Source organism: Adiantum capillus-veneris, chromosome 12 (genome assembly GCF_014529385.1).
Source record: "Adiantum capillus-veneris isolate H3 chromosome 12, ASM1452938v2, whole genome shotgun sequence".
Taxonomy (NCBI): domain Eukaryota; kingdom Viridiplantae; phylum Streptophyta; class Polypodiopsida; order Polypodiales; family Pteridaceae; genus Adiantum; species Adiantum capillus-veneris.
Window position 1 is genome coordinate 89,439,362 of NC_140942.1, and position 23,549 is coordinate 89,462,910.

Genomic DNA, 23,549 nt, shown 5'->3' on the forward strand with positions numbered 1-23,549 from the left:
CCGTCCTCCTCGATGAGAGCTGCTCTCTTTTCCAAATTCCCACCTGCATGCAAATTTAAATTTTAGAGCCAAATTTGAAATTTCAATGTTAGAGGTAACTTTCAAAGTTTGTTGGCGGGATAGAGGTATTTTTGGACTATTGACTTTAGTTTCAGCCCCTGTCACACTGGGGCAAGCATATATACCACGACTGTGTTGAGATGGCGTGTGCTAAATTGACAAGGTAGTAGTGAAAGTTTGTTGCTTGGAGGGGCGACCCAGCAAGCCCGACGATCTTTTCATGAGCCAACCTTCAAAAAGTAAAATGCACGAAGCATTTTGATAGGCTTCGAATGGTGGTAGCTCTTGGCTATGCAACACTGTAATAGGGGATGAGCACCCTAGTGTGATAGTGTGATACGGGCATTAGTGTTCATTTGAGTGTGAAGTGAACCCAGCTAGGGTTTTACTTGTGCATGCGATTGTATGGCGGGGCTATGGAGCGCATGTGAGAATGCACTTTGGGTCCGATTTCTGACGTGCTTAACCTCGACAGTACCCTCAAGGCATGGTGAAGGCAGACAAAAAATATCTATCTCTCTCTTTTTCTCCCCCTCCATTTAACAAAAAATGGCTCTCCATTGTGACTCTTATCACCATAATTTTGGAGCATCGAGAGTCACTCATTAGCCATAAACATACTACATCGAAGGCTGCTCATCGAAAGCGCTTTGACGCTTTTGGTCAACCAGCCTGCAGTCGCTTGCATTTTATTGGCAATCAACTACGAGTGCTTGGCCATGATTATAAGCTGGACGACATTTAACGTAAACCAAAGCAAGTAGGCAAGCTCTCAAAGAGGCATCTTACAACATGTTGAGGTGGTCATGGAGGAGTTGTTGCCAATAATCAAGTGAGTATTGGGATATTCACACTACTAAATCCGTTTCAATGTGCACTATGTCCATGTCCGTGTGTCCGTGTCCGTGTGTGATGTAAGTCTAAGAGCTCAAGTTCCAAAGTTGCATGAGAATTCAATAGTAGATGCCCCCAAAAAATGGCGAGTGAGTTGAACATGCTCTATTGAGAGAGAGAGAGAGAGAGAGAGAGGCAGAGGCAGAGGCAGAGGCATCGAGGAATGCAGAACAGCCAAAGTAGAGGAGCTCGACGAGGAAGCTTGACTGCAACGCTAGGAGATTTGAGGTACATGCACCTGTGTTGCACGAAACGTTTCTAAATTCTGAACTAGAAACGTCCACCTGCCAAAAGAACATGAAACGGAATTCTCCACCTGCAACACAGACATGCACCTTCCATTTTTATTTTTTTTTGCGTTTGGCCTGAGCTTAAGCATGTAGAGACCAATCCGCCATAGATTTCTGCTCTAATGATGTGAGGAAAGCTGAGCTTTATCAAGCGTCAATAAGCAACAGAATAGGGTACGTAGATAAGCAACGGAATAGGGTACACCTGGAGCAATTTTTTTCTTTGTGTTGTGCCTAGGCGTTTGTGGCGAACTCTCTCTCTCTCTCTCTCTCTCTCTCTCTCTCTCTCTCGGTTTAACCTACTTGGCTACATGGTGAGTGGCAGATACAACACAAAATGCAATGAGGCCATGCATGGCTCAGCCACTCGGTAGAGTTTTAGCTCTCTCTTCTGCCCAATTGATGGATCCCCACTTGAACACATTGGCACCTAAACTAGGCACAGCCATCAGAGGTCGAGCTTTGAAGGACTCCATCAGGTCCACTGCCTGAGTGATTTCATGAGTTTGGACCCCAGCAAGCGAAATGAAAACATGAAATATCCTTTTGTCGAAATGAAGATAAGGTGCACAAATATCTGAGGATTAGTTCCAGCTTTGAATATTGCAAGATAGGGCTCTTGTAGGTGGGGCCACCAGGGTCAAAGGTGGTAGTAGAAGAGGCTCTCGTCAAAGGAAAAGGACACAAGGGAGTATGAGTGACCTGTCTGTTGGTTTGGTGGAGGGGCTCAATAGAAAAAGACTCGATCAAGGAAGCCAAGGGAAAGGGAGATGGGTATGAGCAATAGGATGAGTCGAGAACTCAATTGGTTGAGATTCCTATAAATAGTGCAACAGGCGCTTGAGAGATTGAATGTGAGACGCGCCTGGGTTATGCATGAAGCAGGAAAGCTGATCAGCAGCAAAGCAGATGTCTGGACACATACATGCAACAAGATAGCAAATTTGATCGAGGGTGGGCGCAAGCTGAGAATCTACAACTAAACATTGGAATGCTTCATCAACAGCAGGATGACTGCCAGCGAGGGGACATTTGGTGCTAATAGAAACAGCAGCATTGGCTGCAACTTGGAACTTTTGAAGAGAATTGTTGTTGAGGTTGCTGATCGTGCTAAGAGGCCCAGTGTTGAGGCCATGGAGATGTGGAGGTGAGGGCTGCGCAGTGAAGTAATGCACCACCAATGTGAGCCAGGATCATCGATTTGACCTGCAGAAGCCTGGTTCCCAAGGAAGGCATCGTCTGCAAGGGGCAGCTTGCTCCTTGTGGATTTACCCACAGCAAGGGATTTAGTATCAGGGTTGGCGGCGACATCTTGGAGCACAACGGTGGTGGCATTTTGGCAGATTTGAGGTCTGCACCAAGGTCGGCAACGGCATGGCTGTTGAAGTGTTATGAAGGGTGTTAAAACCTCATAGAGAGAGAGAGAGAGAGAGAGAGAGAGAGAGAGAGAGGGAGATGACGCTTTAGGTTGAAGACTTTTTTATTAATTACATTTATAGACATGGCTTGCAGCACCGTTTCGATGCCAGATGCCTTATAATCAATAATAAATTATTATTTTCAATATTTACCCTCTCCTGAAGGGAAAATTAGATTAAAAATTTTCACTTGAATGCTACTGACAATCATAGGCTTCTTCTTTTGTATATTTGCCTGACAGTGGATCTTTCGATATGCTCTTGTCATCCCCTTTCATCCACGCTTTGTTGAACACCTTTCAAGGAGCACAAACAATTAGTAGCATTTTGCGAATGAAGATCACAGTTATCATTTTCATTATCAAATACATCCTCTTTCCCCCCCTCCCTTTGCAAAGTGTGATTCTGTTGAAGCATTTTCCCAAGATTTTTGCTTGTCATAAGCACGCTTCCAGCAATCTTCCTTATAATGTCCTAGCTTAAAACAATATGTGCATGTAATATTCCTCGGTTGGGGTGAGGGCGATGGACTTCTTGAAGATCGTGAAGTTGAAGCACGATCTCGCCAGGTGTTTCTTCTTTCTGGGGAAGGTGAAGGTATTATGGAACTTTTTGCATACATTACGAGTGGGCTAGTATTGCTAATGGTTCTAATTGAATGGTCACAATTTCTACGCATTTGATCTTCTTGCAAGATACGATCAATAAGCATGGGAAGAGTTAGATTGGAAATGCTACCTTGGGTAGTAACAAAAGAATTCCATGATGAAGGTAAGGCACTCAAGAGCATAGTTACTACTTGAGAGTCAGTGAAATTGAGACCCATAGTGGTGGTCTCATTTAAAAGAGCTTTCCATTCTTCTAAGAAGTTAGGTACAGGAGAACCATCTAGTAGGGATAAATTTATTAAGCATCGATGGGCAGACACTTGTGAGGCAATGTCAGAGTGCTCGTAGAGTAATTTTAGTCTCTCCCAAATTTCCTTAGATGTAGAGAGATGGTGTACTAACTCTACTTGTCGATCGCCTATACTTAGTAAAATGTCAGCCATAGCCTTAGAGTTTGCTTTTTGCCAAGTAGTTATATCGGCTTCATTTGTAGGTGGGTCATTGGGTCTGGCATGAATAGCATACACAGGGACGGGACATAGTACTGTGCCATACACATAAGGCCATAACTCAAAGCGCACTAAAAGCATGTGCACACGAATGGACCATGTTCGGTAGTTTGTATTTGTGAGATGATCGATCTTGTGTGTGGTGTAGTCTTTATTGACATTAGAGGCCATATTGTTGTATGTATGTTATTATGTTGCCTAATGACGAGTAGCCTTAGAGTAGGAAGGTTTGTCCTTGGATAGCCTACGAGTGGGCATTTCCAAGTATGGACGTGCTACAAGTGCAAAAAATTATGGAAGTGTTTGAAGTATAAAAAGAGGAGTTTAGAGGTTAGCTTCGGTGAATTGATCATTGATCCACTGCATCAAGTTGTCGTCGCTTGAGAAGAAGAGAGACATCGTCACACACGAGAATTGGGAATGTGGAAACCGTCGCCAAGGAGGAGCTTTAGCGGAATAATTTTATTATAATAATGTTAATTCATTCCAAAGAGAAGGGTGGTGCTCAAGATCAGCATGTGCAGAAAGCTAGGTGAAAGGGAAAGGAGCATTGTGAGCAGGGAAGTGGGCGCGTCAGGCTTCCAGGAAAGAGGTCGATGATACCAGGTTGAAGTGTGATGAACACCATAGACAGAGAGAGATGGTGGCACACCAACACACACACACACACACACATACACATATGTATGTATATATATATATATATATACATATACATATATATATATATATATATATATATATATACATACATACATACATACATACATACATACATACATACATACATACATATATATATATATATATATATATATATATATATATATATATATATATATATATATATATATATATATATATATATATAGAGAGAGAGAGAGAGAGAGAGAGAGAGAGAGAGAGAGAGAGAAGACGCTTTAGGTTGAAGATTTTTTTATTAATTCATGTGTGATACATTTATAGACATGGCTACAAACTTCATTATTGTATCAATCACCTCCTTGTAACTCTGAGGTGATACTAGGACCCCAAGCTCCTTGTACATCTCCAATGTCAAAGCAATCGAATGAATGTATAGAATTCATGTCATGTCCAACTATTTTCAAAGCCCCTGCATAAGCCTTACTTGCATGCTGAAATCGCAAAGTTTGTAGCTCCAATGCGTCCCAATCCGTAAGAGCAACATAGCTCTCAATGATACATGCAATAAGAAATTGGACCCCATCGGCACCCAGAGAATTAAGGGCATCGTCTATCTGCAGGATCCTTGAGAAAGCAATAGCAACACTCTCATACTGTCCTTGGCTCTCATCAACCATAATGGAAAGATTCCCATCAAGTATCGTAGTATCAAACATCCCCCTTCTCCACATCGTCTCTAGGCTCACTAGCTCTTCCTTATCCTTCTGTAGTTGGTGCCTTGTGATCTTGAAAGTGGGAGAGGCCTCCTTTGATGTCACATTATGTTGCGTTGATCGTTTGCTATGTGTTGTACTCACTTTAAAGCTTCTTTCAAAACTAACAGGACTCCTTTCCTCAACATTGCCTGCATCATAGGCCCCAATGCTGCTTGGCTCTTACCTTCCACGGAAACAACGCGACCTATATAAGTCAAAGGTTGCTGCGGTTGTTGTTGTGTTTGCAAATGTTATTTAAGTTGTTTATGCAATTTGAGAAGAATTTGTTGTATACAAGGTAATAAAATGATGTTTGTTTGGTTATGTAGGTATTTGTTCTCGACCATCAAAATGTTGATAGCTTCTCGCAAAATGTTAGCAACATAAGAGGTGAGGGCTCGTTCCTCACTCAGGATTTGGCTTCATTTTTAAAGTTTTCATAGCTTTCAAGCTTTTAACATGTAGTCTTTGTGGTAGTTGACTTCATCTTGGATTGTACATGCGACAAAATGAGAGGACGTTACCCGTGTTTGTTCTAGCTAATTTGCACCCTTAGTAACAAAGACTTATTTTTTGCTTTCTTGTTTATTAATTTGGCTTGAAGCATGAAGTGGGCCTGAAGTTTGAATGTTTGGCAAAAATTATCGCCCAAAAACAGTAGAATGTCGATCAATAAGATTGTAAATAATACAAGTGAAAAAAATGCTCATGGTTCCTCAAGTACAAAGCATGCTACTTGTTTGTGTCTTTTTTTTCAACAAACAGCCATTCGTACTTCTTCGGCCTCTTTTTTAATTTTGCCATGATTAAATTTTGTAGAAATTAATAGTTTTTTCTAGGTTGTCACTGAAATAGAGAAAATGATTGTTTGTTGGTCAAATCATATCCAAATCAAGTGAGACTTGATAGATCATAACCAAGCTGCTGGAACCTAAGTAGAAAAAAAATCGATGGCATGGAATGATGCTAATATTCTAATTTTGTACTATTTTTTTATTGTTCTTTGGTTGCTAGTTCAAATCAATGGATACCTATACTTATATATTGCTTTTTATACATGGATAGCAGATTAAAAATATTTTGACTAGTGTACCTAAGGAAAGAAATACTTACAAAATGTCTCTTCAAAATCACTTGTCCACTGGGATTCAAAAAGATGAAGAACAAGCTTTATTTTTACGAACATTTTCTCACGGACTGCGAGAAGATCTAGCATCACAATATTCCCAAGAGCAACGCAGTATATAAATTAAGGGAATTTGGTCGACATTTCTTGCCAGCTGGTTTAATGAGTTGCGAGTCAGATAGCTATGGAAACCACTATGTGTGTGTGTGTGTGTTTACTTATCTGAGGCACATAGTAAAACACTTTCCAATTAATCCCGGTAGGTAAACACCTACCTGTTGATTCAAAGCAACGGCCATTTTCCAATATGTGAATGCACGTAACGGAGTCAATTTTCTTTCACAACGAATACCAACGGGTAACACCAGGTTGAGAAGTGTGCTTTGTAGAAGATAGTGATGATATCTCGAGTGTGTGTGTGTGTGTGTGTGTGTGTGGGTGTGTGTGTGTGTATGTACTGGCTTGCAGTGTATGTAGGTCTGAGAGTAGGCGTGCGAGCTTGAGATATTGTATGCACAGACGCTCTGTACCAGTAGGTTGTGCATGCACAGGCTTCAAAAGGCATGTGTATAAATACCTTAAGCAGAATCTGCGTCCCAGCTTACGGCCCAAATGGGTAGCCATAACTACATGTGCTAATTTTAACAAGGACATCCATTTTGCCCATTAGCTATCCACAACGAGAAAGCCAAGTTAAAGAGTAAGGTAGGCACTCAATACCAACAGCTATATTAAGTTAAGGAAAAGGTGCTCTAGCTACATATCGACCAAAATAATCCAACTAAATATCCAAGATTATCTTTAGGTGAATTACAAAGCTTGTAAGGAATACCATTTTAGGTATGAAAAAAAACATTTTAGGTATACCTTAAATAATCAAAGCTATATTAAGTTGGAGACAACTTGCACAAAGGTAAGCCAACTAAGTATCCAAAATCATCTCAGGTAAATATGAGAATTTGTCTATATATGAGAGTATGAGAAATTGTCAAAAATATGAGGGTAATTACAACGTGATTATTGACTCTTTTCAAAATAATGTGATTGCACATTATGCAAGAGTCTTCATAGCAAATCCCTTGATTGATTGCTTGACAAAGTTGGTTGTTTTAGTTCAATTGACATGCAACAAGTTTGATTATTTGTTTATCAAAGAACAATGGATGGGAATCTCCCTCTATTGGAATAAATTTGTGAGAAGCATTGTGGGTCCCTTAATTGGCCATGCTTCTGATGGAGGCTTGAGGCGAAGAAAGCTTATGCTAGAGGATTATACATAATCTCTGGCAATAGATTCTCAATGTCATGGCAATCTTGGCCTTTCATGGCTTTCGTTGAGATTGATGGGTCTATTTCTGGTTTGGATGATTCAGATTTCATTCACAATGGAAAGAAATTGATTAATCCTCTTGATAATGCATCTAGAAGATTAGTCCTTGGCCAAGACGTGGCTACTTTAAATCATGTAGCTCTTTTATATCAAACTTTCAAGGTTGTGGAGCATGGTCTTCAACAAGGTGATATTGAAAGAAAAGATCGTCAAAATTGGAGGTCCGCACAAAGAATAGCAAGCTGTAATGTTCAAAATTGCTTAAGCTTGTTGTGGATCCAATCCACTATTCATTGAGAGTGAACACTTGCTACGGAGATGTACTTATCGATAGTCGTATCATACATTGATCTCTTTTTGTCTCCTTCTCTCAACTTATTTGATCGGGTTAAAGCGGTTCGGAGGGTTAGACTTAAATTTTATATGTAAGATAGGAGTATGATAGTTTTCTTCATTGATTTTCATATAACCATAGAAAGGGGGGACACATTTCCTAATACGAGTCGTATAGAGGGGTTTTATCAAAGTTATCCGCTCACAGGTGGCATCCCATTTTGTATATAGAGTGAATCCCCCGGGGGGAGCTCACTCTCACTCCCTTGTACACTTTCAAGAGGGCTCACACCCCCAGGATATATACCTTGTGGTCATCCATAAGGAACCCACATATGGGCTTATTCAATTGCCATGTGGTGGCTCTAGGGTCATAAAGCCTCCGAAGGCTCTCAAAATTTCCAAAAAACCCTCCTACATTCTTTTTGTTGGGCCTAGCTTCCCCAGGCTCCCATGTACCGCTTTGAGGTCGGCTCCCCAATCCACAAAGCCTGGCCGCAATTTCATTGTGCTGACTTGGAATCCCAGGTTGTTGCCGCATCTCAAGATTCCCAAGTCCTCAATACGGGGCCGCAAAAAAGGGTAAAAATCATCTGACATCATTTCTCTGCATTTACACCCGCCTTGAGATTGGCATATCTCACCTCCCTGGAACGCAATTAACAAACCGTCAATTCTTGCTGTCTTTACACAACACATACTTCCCTCTAGAACCCTATTGAGGCCTAAAAATTTGAAAATGGCACGATTTTCAATGCGATCAACCTGGCTCATAACTGCCCCCCTCTGCAAAACTTCAACTGGCCATAACTTGCAATCTAGAGCTTTGATTATCAATCCGAGAAGACGTGCATGCTCCATAATTCAAGCATTACAAATTTATTTTCTCACATCTACTCTGGCCACCTGTCCCCAGCTGCCCTATCCATCCCAGCTCTACTAAACCTTCTGACTTTCAACAGTAATATCTTGCACATGAGGGATCCGATTGACGAGCCGTCTGGACCGACTTCTAGAGCACCTCGGAAAATTCATTCTAGACAACTGACTTGGCACTTCAAGCACCTTTATCTGCTATCCCATCTAGATTCTTTTTGAAGGCCTTTTTGCAGAGAAAGCCACACAAAGCATACATTCCCGCTACCACTAGTCTGCCTAGAGATTCCATGTCTGCTCTAGCCTTCTGCATTGCTCCTGTCTGCAGCCTTCGCTTGGCATAGACCACTTTTGAGTTTGGACCAGCTTTTCCTGAACCAATGTACAGAGAAACCTTATATCCTTTTTAATGATAATATAACTTGTCCTTCAAAACCTTACAAAGTTGCCTTTTATACCCAGGCTAAGGGTTTTATGTGTACAAGGGCTAAACTGCTTCAAAATGAAGTAACCACTATGAGGAACTTGTCTAACTTACGATATAGCTTGGAAGCTCATAGCCCCAAAATTTGCATAAATGAACTTATGATATAGCTTGGAAGATCATAGACACATATTTCCACCAAATTGGCCGCCAATGATTCTGGATAGGGGCACCATCCTGTGCTGACCAACTTCCTCTTCTTGCTCGTATACATCCGAGCATCATAGCACCAACTACAAACTTCTCTTTCCCCCCACCCACTTGTTGCTCAATGCCTGATCCATTGTCATGCCCCTTTTCCATTTCCCTTCACACTTCAACCTTGTTTTAATTAAGTAGGCAGCAATCCCATGTGGCCAACAGCCCTTTCTCTTGGGCGTCCCTCCTTTGAATTTAATTCGGGCAGCCTTAGGGCTCCCACTTGGTTCACATGTCACCCAAGGCTTTGCCTAGCTAGCACAGAATCATATACGTCCTTCAAGATGCAAGTATAGGTGATTGCATTTGGCAAAAGACCTTCCCTTAGAAAACTACCAACGGTTCTTTGCCACATCTTAGTTGGGCATATCTTGCAATCAACATTCTCCGAAGTGTCACCCCAGGCATAGATATCCGTTAAAGCATTGTCGTCGAGCTCCATTATTGCCATCCAAGCACTGCCAATCACCACATTAGGCATACATATCAACTACCATAGTGCTGTTGGCTGTAATGGAAATGGCCTATGAACTTTGAGAGTAGCGGAATTAGGAAAGTAGGTGAAGCACTTTTAAGAGATTACTTTGTGAGCATAGCGGGTGAACTTAATTGATGGTAGCAACATAACATGGTACATAGTTAACTTGGCATGAACAATACTTTTGCAAGAGAGAGAGAGAGTTTAGAGAACATGACAATAGTTGAGGACCGGATTCATATGGAGCCTGTCCCCCCTCCAATAGGCATTTGTATTATAGTTTCTCCCATCAAGAGAGACTTGGTACAATACAATCTTTGTGTTCCTTGTGACCTTGGTGATGCAATGAAGATGGAAAGCTTCATGCATCACAAACATAACATAACATAAACTTGAAGAAAGCATTAACTATCCCAAGCCTCAGTCCCAAGGCCTCAAACACCTTCAAAGGTGGAGAGAGCTAGCGGGGAATGAGGATAGGGAAGAGGAAGAAGAAACATGCCATAGGTGAAAGAAGTAGTTCCTCTCTTATCCTTACTTTTCTCGTTAGCATACATAATAGCGTAGTAATGGAGATGGAGAAGATGACAAGCTTAAGCATTGAAGCACGACTCTTGGTTGGATTTGCATTCCATAGCCAAGAGTGTTGGTGTAGGCTTTCATTGTCACAAGCTTGGAGAAGGATGTGGTGTTCCTCAACTTTCACCAAGTGAGAATGGTGTCTCCAATGAGTGTGTGTGATGGTGTATATCCCCCTAGCACCCCCCTTTCTTGCTTTGGGCAAAAATTCTACTTGCTACAAGCTCATTGGACCCCTCTCCCCTTAGCCAATCACATCCAGCATGCAGTCAAGCATATGGGTAGTCTTTTGACAAGTGTCCTCCTTACCTCTTAGAGAGAGAGAGAGAGAGAGAGAGAGAGCTTGAAAATATCTAGATATTTGTTAGGTGGAAGTAAAAGCTCATTGGACACCTCTTTAGCCCAACCAATAGCATTCAAGCATCCATGTGGTTAAGCTTAGTGAGAGTCTGACATGTGTCTCATGTGCTCTTTTAGAATTTCCCTAACTTTGAGATTTTTATGCATAGGAAGTTTCTCAAGCAACTTCCTCATTAAGTGAGTAGGTTTTCCTTTTGACTCAAGCATCTTACCCCCCATGCATAGGAAGCTTCTCAAGCAACTTCCTCATTAAATGTGACAAGTATCTCAAGTACCTTAGTCATGAAGCATGACAAGCACCTTAGGTGGAGTTCCCACCTTAAGCACAGTCCTAGCTTGCCTAAGTTTAGGTCGGGTTCCCACCTCAATCACAGCTCTAGCTTTCCTAAGTTTATATCGGGTTCCCACCTCAAGCCACGGGGCAGTCACTTATCAAAAGCTTCCTATATCACGTGCGTTCAAGAGGATATTAATAATACCTCAATATACGTACTATATTTACACTACGTACCTATTTAAAAAACCCCCACCCCCCTCTGTATGTATACATTTTGATACATTTTGATCTTTTAATAATCCTCTCCGGTTAACTCACGTGATAGCATACACATTCTAAAAAGTTACCGCCCCTGGCCTCAAGCACAGCCCTAGCTTGCCTAAGGTTCTCACCTCAAGCGCAACCCTAGCTTGCTTAAGGTCAAAAGAACTTTTAACACTAACCATTGGAGGTATTTAATGAAGCTAACCTTAAGGTCTTTTAAGCTTCATTAATTAACCTTGCTCTTTGGCAGACCATCTCTCATTTGGGCCCCTTTACCATTGGCCTCGTGTTGAGATAGATCCCTAAGCACATGTCTATATTCTAACCCTTGTTTCCGTTTATTATCCCATATTAAATGATCAGTTTAATATGAGAAAATCATTTGGGTTGGTTAGATATTAGATATTTGATGACATTTCCTCTCTTTTGAAATCATAGTCGTCCTCGACTATGAGGTAAAAGAGATAAATTCATAGCCATTAGTCAATTTGTCTTAGCAGGTAGAGGATCCCTTTTTACCCTACGACATCATTCCAAGATGGATGACTAATCCATTTGGTACTTGGGAGACATAGCTGTCGCAAGCATACCCGCTCTTTAGTCCATTTCATCCTCCCAAGTAGAGTGACAAATTCTACATGGTGTTTGAGAGGCGTCGTCATCCCAAACATGATTCTTAGTATGTATACTACTTAAATTTGTGCACAATAAAGAGAGAATTAGTCTTATAAGACAAAAACATTAATCATTTGAAAGAAACATGTACATTTGGTTACTCTAATGTAGCATTGTAAGCGTTGACAAGGTTCATACTATCCATCTAGCATCTTCAAAAGGATAATTTTTGAACTTAAAAGATACCATCGGATAATCTTACCATGTCGTAGTACCTTTTCTTCATGCCGAAGAATAGCTTCGGGTTGTAGTACCTCTTCTTGATCTTCGATTTCGGGAGGGTCTTCAATAATTGGTTCATTTGGAGGTTCTCCTTTGTAGGGCTTGAGTAGCCTCACATGAAAAGCATTGTGTATGAGACAATGGTTAGGTAACTTGAGTTGATAAGCTACCTCATTGATTGGCTTCAAAATTTGAAAAGGACCATAGTATCTTTTTGCTAGTTTAGCATAATACTTTTGATGGCCCGTATGGTTTTTGCTCGTCGTTTGTCTCAATCGAGCCTTAGGAAACTTAAGTAAGAGCCAATCATTTTCTTTGAACGTTAAGACCCTTCTGTGCTTGTCAGCAGCAGCTTTTTGCCTTAGTTGGGAGATGGATATAGCCTCCTTAATCTTTTGAAAATATGTTTGCAGGTCACGGCTATACTCATCGGCAACGAAGATCTTCCCATGTACTTTGAGTAGCAATGGACTTTTAGGTCTTCCTTCTATGATTTCAAAATGTGTTTTTCTCGTAGAAGTATGGATAGTATTATTATACGCATACTCTACAAGAGGTAAGTACTTTTTCCATTGTGAGCGTTGATCTACTTCTGTGACATAGGTCTTTAGTAGATCAAGAATCGTAAGTTTGGCTATCTCACTTTGGCCAACCGTTTGTGGGTGATAGGCCGAAGAGAAATTCAATCTTGTACCTAGATTTTCAAAGAGACCTTTCCAAAAATTACTGGTCATTCTAGGATCTCTATCTGACACGATGGACGTTGGAAATCCATGGTGTTTGAAAATTTGTGATATGAAGACAATTGCCATTTGGTGTGCCTTAATAGTCTTCTTGACAGGGATAAAGTGTGCTCGCTTGCTAAACCTGTAGACTACTGTCCATATTCCCGTATTCCTATGGATAGATTTTGGTAATCCAAAGATAAAATCCATGGATATACTCTTCCATGGTGAATTAGGAATTGGTAATGGCTGTAGTAATCCGGGTTGCTTTCCTTTATCATACTTGGTCTTTTGGCATACTACACATTTTGAGACATACTCTTGTATGTCCACTTTCATGGTAGGCCAATAAAAGTATGTCTCTACTCCTTGAAGAGTAGGTTGAATGCCTCTATGCCCCGCATAGGGAGGAGCATGGGATTCATACATGAATTTCTCAAGAAGGGAGTGGGTAACACATAGCCTATTGCCATGGAGAAGATAACCATCCTGCAAAGTGAATGGTTCCTCTTTTTTCCCCGTAAATGGCTGTTATGTAGAAGATTTCCCAAATGGCTGTAAGCTGATCACAGAGGGCAAATGTGTGGGCAGAATGTTTACGCTGAATGTAGACATGCCTGAGGTAAAAGCTGCATTATTTGCACAGGGCACAGCTGTTGTGGCTGATGTTGACATTTGGCACAAACGCATTGGCCATGTCAATGAGCAGAGATTGCGCAGCATGCAATCAAAACAGATTGTAAAAGGTTTGCCCAAATTCAAGGTGGATGGTATGCATAAAGTGTGTGCAGCATGCCAGTTTGGAAAACAGTCAAAGGGCTCATTTCCACATGAGCGCAATGTATTTAAAAAGCCACTTGAGTAAGGAAAGTATTATGTCTCTTTCATTGATGACCATACAAGGAAAGTATGGGTCTACTTCATGCGTAACAAAAGTGAAGTGTTTGGTCACTTTCAAGACTTCAAAGTCATGATTGAAAAGGAGACAGATATGCAAATCAAGACATTGAGGTCAGATGGAGGGGGAGATTACTTCTCCAATGATTTTTCAGATTTTCTGCGAATGCATGGTATACGCAGGCAGTTTACATGCAGATATACTCCACAACAGAATGGGGTCGCAGAAAGGAAAAACAGGCACATTGCTGAGGTTGCACGTGCATTGATGAATGAGAAGAACATGCCTCATCATTTCTGGGCTGAAGCCGTAAATACAATTGTGTACATTATGAATAGGACACCTATAGCTGCGGTGCATGATGTAACACCTGAGGAAAAGTTTACAGGTACAAAGCTTGATTTGGCACACTTGAAAGTGTTTGGCTGCATAGCTTACGTGCATGTACCAGATGAGTTGCGTAGGAAATTGGATCCTAAAGCAGAGAAATGTACTCTTGTGGGATATTCCATTGAACAAAAGGGATACAGGTGCTACAATCCTACTACACGAGAATTATGCGTGAGCAGAGATGTAGTCTTTGATGAGATGAGCAGCTGGTACAGTAATGGACATGGCACTATTGGGGCTGATGTAAAAGATGATGTGGTTGTACAAAATGTGAGGCCACAGTCACAGGTTTTGAGTGGACCACAAGAGTCCTCTTCTCGTGGCTCTATTGAGAAACCATGGAATGGTAGACTACGTACGCAGGTTACTCCACCAACAGGTACAGGGAATGTATCACGAAAAGGAAAGGAAAAGGTTGATGAACCTCCCTTTATGGCTGATGCATCATCAGGTTTTTCACATGTAGACATGGATTCAGATGGTTCTGAACAAAGTCTTGATGAGGAATTTGGAATTTCGGCTGTCAGGACACCTGGTGTAAGGAAAGTACAAGAAGATGCTAGAGGGCAAAGGAGTGACCCAGGACCGCGCAGATCTAATAGAGTCAGAAATCCAGTTCAAAAATTGACTTATGATGGGTATCTAGCGCATCACCAAGCCTACATGGCTAAGGTGATACAGGATGTGGAGCCCACATGTTTTGAGGATGCAGTTGGAAATGTGCATTGGGATGATGCAATGAATGAAGAGATGGCTGCATTGGAAGCAAACGACACATGGGAGTTGGTGCCATTGCCAAGTGGCAAGAAAGCTATTGGCTGTAAATGGGTGTATAAAACCAAGCATAAGGCTGATGGTAACATTGAGCGTCACAAGGCAAGGCTGGTCGCAAAGGGTTATGCACAGACGTATGGCATAGACTATGAGGAGACCTTTGCTCCAGTGGCAAAGATGACGACTGTGAGAGCTGTCATAGCAGTGGCTGCATCTAGAGGATGGATTATGCATCAAATGGATGTAAAGAATGCCTTCTTGAATGGTGAGTTGCAAGAGGAAGTGTATATGGATTAGCCACATGGTTATGTTGATCCAGGTTACCGAGATTATGTATGCAGACTTCTCAAAGCTTTGTATGGTTTGAAGCAGGGCTCTAGAGCATGGTATGACAGGATTTCCAAGTATCTTGTCAGTATTGGTTTTAGGAGAGCTCATGCTGATCATTCACTCTATGTACGTGAGAGTGATGTGGGGATTGTGGTTATTACCATATATGTAGATGACCTTATTATTGTTGGTGACAATGCTATGGAGATTGACCATGTGAAGGGTCTTCTCAAACAGGAGTTTGAAATGAAAGATTTAGGCGAGTTGCGCTACTTTCTTGGCATTGAGGTGATCAGGACTCCAGAGGGTGTATGGCTATCACAGAGACAGTATGCTTTGGACATGTTGTCAAAGTATGGTATGGCTGATTGTAAGCCAATTTCTATTCCCTTGGATGTGAATGCAAAGCTGAGTGCAGAGAAGGGTGATATTATTGAGGATGTCAACATGTACAGGAAGAAGGTGAAAGAGGGAGATACAACAGCCCACGAGTTTGGGAGGGTATACTCGGCAAGAGAGTAGCCACCTTTTGCTTGATTTGAGGGGTGATGAGCCCAAAAGTCAAGGGAGTAGGTGGACAAGTGAGTGGGCAGCCAAAAACTCCTAAAAGTAAGGGAAAAACTCGTGGAGGCTTCTAGAGAGAGGTAGAGGGAGGTGAGAGAACACACACACTAGCCTAAATGGTTAGATATTGACCCCAAGGACCAATCAAGGCTCTGATACCAGTTGTTGGGAGATTTAGGGTGGATATTCATGTGAAGCATTCATACTTGTGTGTGTGTGTGTGTGGATGAGAGAGAATAACTCTTTAGACGGGAAGAAAGCAACCTTGAATTACTAGAATGAAAAAGCTTGAAATACATGCGCCTTGAGAGAGCCTTGTTATATAGGCTTGAAGGTAAACTTCTAGAGAGTTCTAGGATATGTTCCCACACGGCTAAGTAGGTGGAGTGAGCATAGTGTTTATCCCCACAACAAGTGAACATGCTCATTATCAGTACCTTAAGTACACATGAAGGCAATGCACTAATAATTAGGGAAACTTACACTTATGACCATCAGGCATGTGTGTTCTACAGCCACGTGGTCTATATATGAAGAAGAAAATATAGTTTGAGGGAGCAGCGATCGGCCTTCTCTTGATAGCTTTCATAAAAGATCTGAATTAGATTATAAGACATATGCTATCCTTTATGCTTGATGTTACTGCGACACAAAGTGCTCAAGAGGTACACGTAGTCCTATATGATGCCATAATGGTGAACATTTTAACCATCAGCTTCATCATGCATATTATTGACTACACACTATGGCATCCCTACTACATCATCAATACCCAATAGAGGGTGTAGAAACATTGAAATAAAACTTACTACAATGTACAACATGGTTATGGCCATTGGCAAGGAAACCCTAGGTGGTTTTAACCGAAGGTGAAAGGATGACCTTTCACCACATCCAATCACTTATGCTTGCAACTTGAAGACATGTGGCCTTATGCAAGACCTTCACAAGATGACAGAATTCGCATGAGGGATACAATCTTAATCATAGGGAGATAAAATCTCTTGGTCCTTATCACAAATTGACAAAGGCACTGGCCCGACACTGGGTGTTGAGGTAAGGATCGTGTATGCCATCAAATATTTCTTTATATGTATAGTAGGTAAAGCAATGCAGCTCTATTAGGTGGGTGAGCATAAACAAATATGTTCATACTTCTTGATGTTTTGGATTTTAAAAACCCCTTCAATAAATTTACATCTATTGATGATTTATGCCCCTAATGTAAAATAAATTATGTAAGACTTTAGCAATTTTAATACACTTCCACTGAACGCACGTGCTATCTTACATATTTCAAAGTGGACACCCCACGTTGGGAAGCCATGATTTTGAAACACAAAAACTTCCTCTCATTTTTTCCTTTTCTCACTCCCCCCCCGCCCCCCAAAAAAAAAAAATGATACCCCCTCCCTTGTTTTTAAGCTTGGGAGATAATTTAATGGGGGCCTGCCCCTAGCTTATACGCTTATGTAACTTGTAAAAAAACCCCCCTCCCTTGCACTTACGTGGTGCAATAAGTTTTCCATGGTGAATCCCACCGGGGGAGCTCACTCTCACTCCCTTGTACACTTCAAGAGGGCTCACACCCGCATGATATATACCTTGCGGTCATCCATAAGGAACCCACATATGGGCTTATTCAATCACCATGTGGTGCCTCTAGGGTCATAAAGCCTTCGAAGGCTCTCAAAATTTCCAAAAAAACCCTCATACATTCCCTTTGTTGGGCCTAGCTTCCCCATGCTCCCATGTACCGCTTTGAGGTCGACTCCCCAAGCCACAAAGTCTGGATGCCGCATCTCAAGATTCCCAAGTCTGCAATACGGGGCCGCAAAAAAGGGTAAAAATTATATAGCATCATTTCTCTGCATTTACACCCGCCTTGAGCTCAGCATATCTCACCGCCCTGGAGCCCAATTAACAAACCGTCAGTTCTTGCTGTCTTCACACAACACATACTTCCCTCTAGAACCCTATTGAGGCCTGAAAAATGCCAAATGGCACGATTTCCAATGCGATCAACCTTGCCCATAACTGGCCCCCTACAAAACTTCAACTGGCCATAACTTGCAATCTAGAGCTTTGATTATCAATCCAAGAAGACGTGCATGCTCCATAACTCAAGCACTACAACTTTATTTTCTCACATCTACTGTGGCCACCTGTCCCCAGCTGCCCTATCTGTCCCAAGTTTGCTAAACCTTCTAACTTCAAATTGTAATATCTTGCACATGAGGGCTCCGATTGACGAGCCGTCTGGACAGGCTTTTAGACCACCTCGAACTCTTCATTCTAGACCACTGACTTGGTACTTCAAGCACCTTCACCTACTATATTCCCATCTAGATCCTTTTTGAAGCCTTTCTTGCCTAGAAAGACACACAAAGCATACATTCTCGCTACCACTAGTCTGCCCAGAGATTCCATGTCTGCTCTAGCCTTCAGCACTGCTCCTGTCTGCAACCTTCGCTTGGCATAGACCACTTTCCAGTTTGGATTAGGTTTGCCTACACCAATGTATAGAGAAACCTTATATCCTTTTTAATGATAATACAACTTGTCCTTCAAAACCTTACAAAGTTGCCTTTTATACCTAGGCTAAGGGTTTTATGTGTACAAGGGCTAAACTGCTTCAAAATGAAGTAACCACTCTGAGGAACTTGTCTTACTTACGATATAGCTTGGAAGCTTATAGCCCCAAATTTTGCATAAATGAACTTATGATATAGCTTGGAAGCTCATAGACCCATATTTCCACCAAATTGGCCTCCAATGATGCCGGATAGGGGCGCCATCCTATGCTCACCAACTTCCTCTTCTTGATCTGTACATCCGAGCATCATAGCACCACGAACTTCTCTTTCCCCCCACCCATTCGTTGCTCAATGCCTGATCCATTGCCATGCCCCTTTTCTATTTCCCTTCACACTTCAACCTTGTTTTAATTAAGTAGGCGGCCATCCCATGGGTGGCCAACAACCCTTTCTCTTGGGCATCCCTCCTTTGACTTTAATTCGGGCAGCCTTAGTGCCTACCTGGTTCACATGTCACCCAAGGCTTTGCCTAGCTAGCACAACATCATACACGTCCTTCAAGATGCAAGTATAGGTGATTGGATTTGGCGAAAGAGCTTCCCTTAGAAAAGCACCAATGGTTCTTTGCCACATCTTAGTTGGGCATATCTTGCAATCAACATTCTTCGAAGTGCGTCACCCCAGGCATAGATACTCGCTAAAGCATTGTCATTGAGCTCCATTATTGCCATCCAAGAACTGCCAATCACCACATTAGGCATACATATCAACTTCCATAGTGTTGTTGGCAGTATACCCCGCTTTCAATGCACTGCATGAGAGAAAATTCCGATCAAGATTATCTTTGACCGCTAACTTCCCTATTACATGCACCACATTCTAGAACCTGGTCAAAATCCAAAAACTCCCAGTTGGCACACTCATCGAGGTGACCAAATCGGTACAGAACTGGGCCCCGGGGAAGCTTAAACTATCAATATCTTGGCAAGCAAAGCTTTGATTGCCAATCTGAAAAGAACGATGTGCTCCAAAAAATGAGCATTTCAGGCGCAAGCATTCACTACAGCCCTGATCCTTCATCTGCAGTTTCCCAATCTGATACGGATCTGCAATCAATCCCAACTTCAACCTGGCATAACTTCTTCATCATAGCTCCAATTGACGAGCTGTAAAGACAGGCCCGTAGAGCACCTTGAGCACTACAATTTTAAACCATAAAATTCATTTTTTAATGACCACAAACATACCCAATTTTAGCATAAAAGACATAGGTTATGGCCCCTTGAAGCCGTATCTGGCATACACTTAGAATCAAATCTTGCTTGTTATCAAGGCCTAGTCAGTGCTCAATAAATATATGGACTTCAAAGAAGCTAAACTTGCATCTCCTGGCCCTTTTTTCCATCATGGAAGTGGAGCGGCATGACATCCACCCCCTCTGAACCTGCACATCCTCCGGCATGTGCCAATTGTCTTCCCTTATAATTTGCATCATCAAAAGATTCCTCAGACACATCATCTGATGCATACATATCATCATCATCCCTTGGCTGACGATCTAAGATTTGATCCTAGAAATTAAACTCACCTTCTTGTTTGTGAACAGTTTGATCCTTTTCCCTACAGAAGTCACTTTAAGCTTAGTGCCATCGAGCTCACATAATTTATATGCTGCATTGTCATAAACATGAAGTACAACATACGGTGTCGTGCCTCTCCGCTTTCATGATGGGAAAAAGATCAAAGGGATGCAATCTAAGCTTCTTTGAAGCCTACACATTTATTGAGCCGTGATCAGGCCTTGTTAACACGCCAAGTTTAATGCTAAATGTATGCCAGATGCGGCTTTAAGGGGCCAGAACTTATGTTTTTTATGCTAAAAGTAGGTATGTTTGAGGTGACTAAAAATGGAAGTTTATGGGGTAGAATTGTAGGGCTTGAGGTGCTCTACGAGCTTCTCAGCTTGAAGTTTGAGTTGATGCCGATCCATACCGGATCGGATAACTGCTGATGAAGGGTTAAAGTTGGTATGAATGCATGGGCTTGAAGTGCTCACTTTGTGGAGCGTGTCAATCTTTTTAGATCAGCAATTGGAGATTTGGTTGCCAAGTTATTACCAGTTTAAGTTTCCCTTGGGGCAAGTTCCGTGTCAGGTTGATGGCCTAGGTCAGTGTGCCATATGGGAATTTTAGAGCTTAACAGGGTTTGTATACGTTCTATGCAGTTTGAGAAGCCTACAAGAATTAAGGGCTTATCAGACAGAGCTCGGGTTGATAAGATAATACGGCTTGAGACCGTGTCAAATGCCGGCACTGCTGAGCTGGATGAAATTTTGGCATTATTCAAGACACTGATATGAGCAATGAAATTTGAAACGATATTGTCATTAAGGGGCTACTGGATGTTGATAAGGTTATGGAAAAGAAGCTCATTGAAGTTCTAACCGAATGGGAACGGAATGCCTTCAGGAGAATGCAATCACCTATACCTGCATCTTAAAGTCATGTGGCATTATTTGAGATGTTGGACAACAAAATTCACTATGATATTGTCAGCGGAGGCCTACTCTGAAGATGTCGTGATAGGCGATGCCTTGGTCAATGAGCATGCCAAGTGTGGTGCCGATTGTGTGCTTAATTGGCCACCAAGAGCCGTTGAGGGCATGGCCGCCCATTGGGGCCAGGGCCGCCCACCCGATGAGACACTATGGCTGCCCAAAGCTCGAATGACTACCCAAGCCAATCAAAATATGGCTGCCCAAGGGGGTTTGGGAAAATGGCCGCCCATGAAATTGCCACCCATATTATTAAAACATGGTTGAAGTGTGAAGGGAAGAGGGCAATGGCATGGAGAGGCAGGGTGACAGCGCTGTCGTGCTGTGACATGTACATAGTGGGAACGCATGCTACAAGAGTTATCTTGTAATTTTTTAGATACATAATTATCTTTCCTATAATGTACATATGCATATTTAAGTATAATAATAAGCTTTCTATCTCATCCTATTATTTTTCTCAAGGGTAACCTATTCTTACTTTACCATCAGAAAATACTATGGGAAAAGCATCAATAGCTCCGCCTCTTTAACTTGGGGCAAAAAGCATTGATTCTTTTTTTCTACTATCTCATTATCATCTCACACCCTAGCTAGATCCTATATCTAGGATAAACTCCAATATATATATATTCTATGTATTTTTCATATTTTTCTTATATTTCTTTTTAAATAGCTACTATGAGGGAATCATATCCTAGTGGGACACTAGGTGGCATGATTTCAAAGATACACTTATTTTAATGCATTATTACAAGCATGATTACAAAATTTTTTCAAGGAGCAATGTCATGCTTTCATATGGCATGAGGTGTCCTTTGGAATTAAATGCAAATCTAGGCTAAGGGGACCACGGGAAGACTTTTGTTGCCAGAAATGGACCCTATTTTGATGAATTTTTTACACAAGGTTCCAATCCGAATTGGAAAATGATTTTAAAATGAAAATCGTAGCTAATGAGCTGAAGTTTTTGCCCATATTTTTACTTTTTTATTTGGAGCCACGGTTGAGGAGATATGATCAAAATACTGGACCCCAGTCTGCCCACATCATGCAGGGACAGCTCATTTCCAACTTTTCCAATTCCTGTTCACACTGGCTCCTCTCTTCTTGTGTAAACCCTTGTGGGTTCCCTTCACCTATAAAAGGGGACCTCTTCTTCCTTGGAAAGAACTCAAGCATTCAAGCCATTGATGAGAGGAATTCTTGAGGGAGTGAGTAGTAATGCCTAATTGTACTTAGCCATTAACATAAGCCCAAGCCTACACTTTCTCCTAGAGGGAGACTAGCCATTCTTGTAACAAGCTAACCTTGGAAGATCAACTCTAATCAAAGAAGGTCTTGCACTTGGTGTATCAATCAAAGTGGAATTATCCACTCTTCTTCTCTCTCCATCAATAATGGTGCCAAAGGGTTTGTCAAGTAAGATGTGTTCTACATTGATGTTTTCTTGATTTCTTGTTGTTTTCTTTTTCATCTCTAATCCAATATATATATATATATATATATATATAAGGGTTTGTCAAGTAAGATGTGTTCTACATTGATGTTTTCTTGATTTCTTGTTGTTTTCTTTTTCATCTCTAATCCAACATATATATATATCTAATATTATCTCCTTAACCAAATCTATCTCTCTCACTCTTAGTAATTCATCCTCTCTATAAATTTTAGGTTCTCTTTGCTACAGGTACATCTCTCCCCGCAGTATCCTTATTGTCTACGGGCAAGAATAGGGCTTGGGAGGGAAAATTCTCATCTCTTCACTTCTCTCATATCTACATTTCTCACATACTATCTTAGATGAATAACCCACATGATGATCATTTCTATCGCTTTAACTCTGTACAATCTATTAGAATTAACGTATGGATTAGCCGTAAAATACACTTTCAACAACGTATAGTGTTTCTCTTTGGCCCTGAAAGGCTCAATGAAATACTTCTATCACCGGATCCCATCATACTACCTCTCATAGACTATAATTTTTCTTTTGATGTAAGCGTAGTTATCTTGCTATGAACCAAGAGGATTTGTACACACAATTAATCCCAATCACTAAACAAAATATATATATTATGGTAAGCACAAAACTACAATTCCAAAGAACAATTCGTAGCCTATTTGGTCAGCCAAGATTGAATGCCATTAACTCATCCATTAACCCTTTCATATTACCATGATACGATATGACCATAGCCTTGATGTTTTCATCTTCGTATTGTTTTAACATTCTCTTTTGCGTTCTTTCTTTGTGTGTGTGTGAGTGCAAGAGAGAAAGAGTGAGTCTTCTTTGATTGCACTTCTTTCCAAACCCTAGTTTTCATGACATCTATGGTTTAACTCCTTCATATAGTTTTTGTTGAGTTCTCTCACAAACTCTCACAGCCATAAGC

At 41.3% G+C, this 23,549-nt stretch overlaps 1 long non-coding RNA gene across 1 annotated transcript; it reads left to right on the plus strand.

Moving 5' to 3' along the window:
- Positions 1–1,047: 1,047 nt before the first annotated feature.
- LOC147446101 (uncharacterized) lies at positions 1,048–5,873 on the plus strand. Its single transcript, XR_015189925.1, has 4 exons — positions 1,048–1,182; positions 5,308–5,399; positions 5,509–5,569; positions 5,657–5,873. It is a non-coding gene; the product is annotated as an uncharacterized LOC147446101 (long non-coding RNA).
- Positions 5,874–23,549: the final 17,676 nt, after the last annotated feature.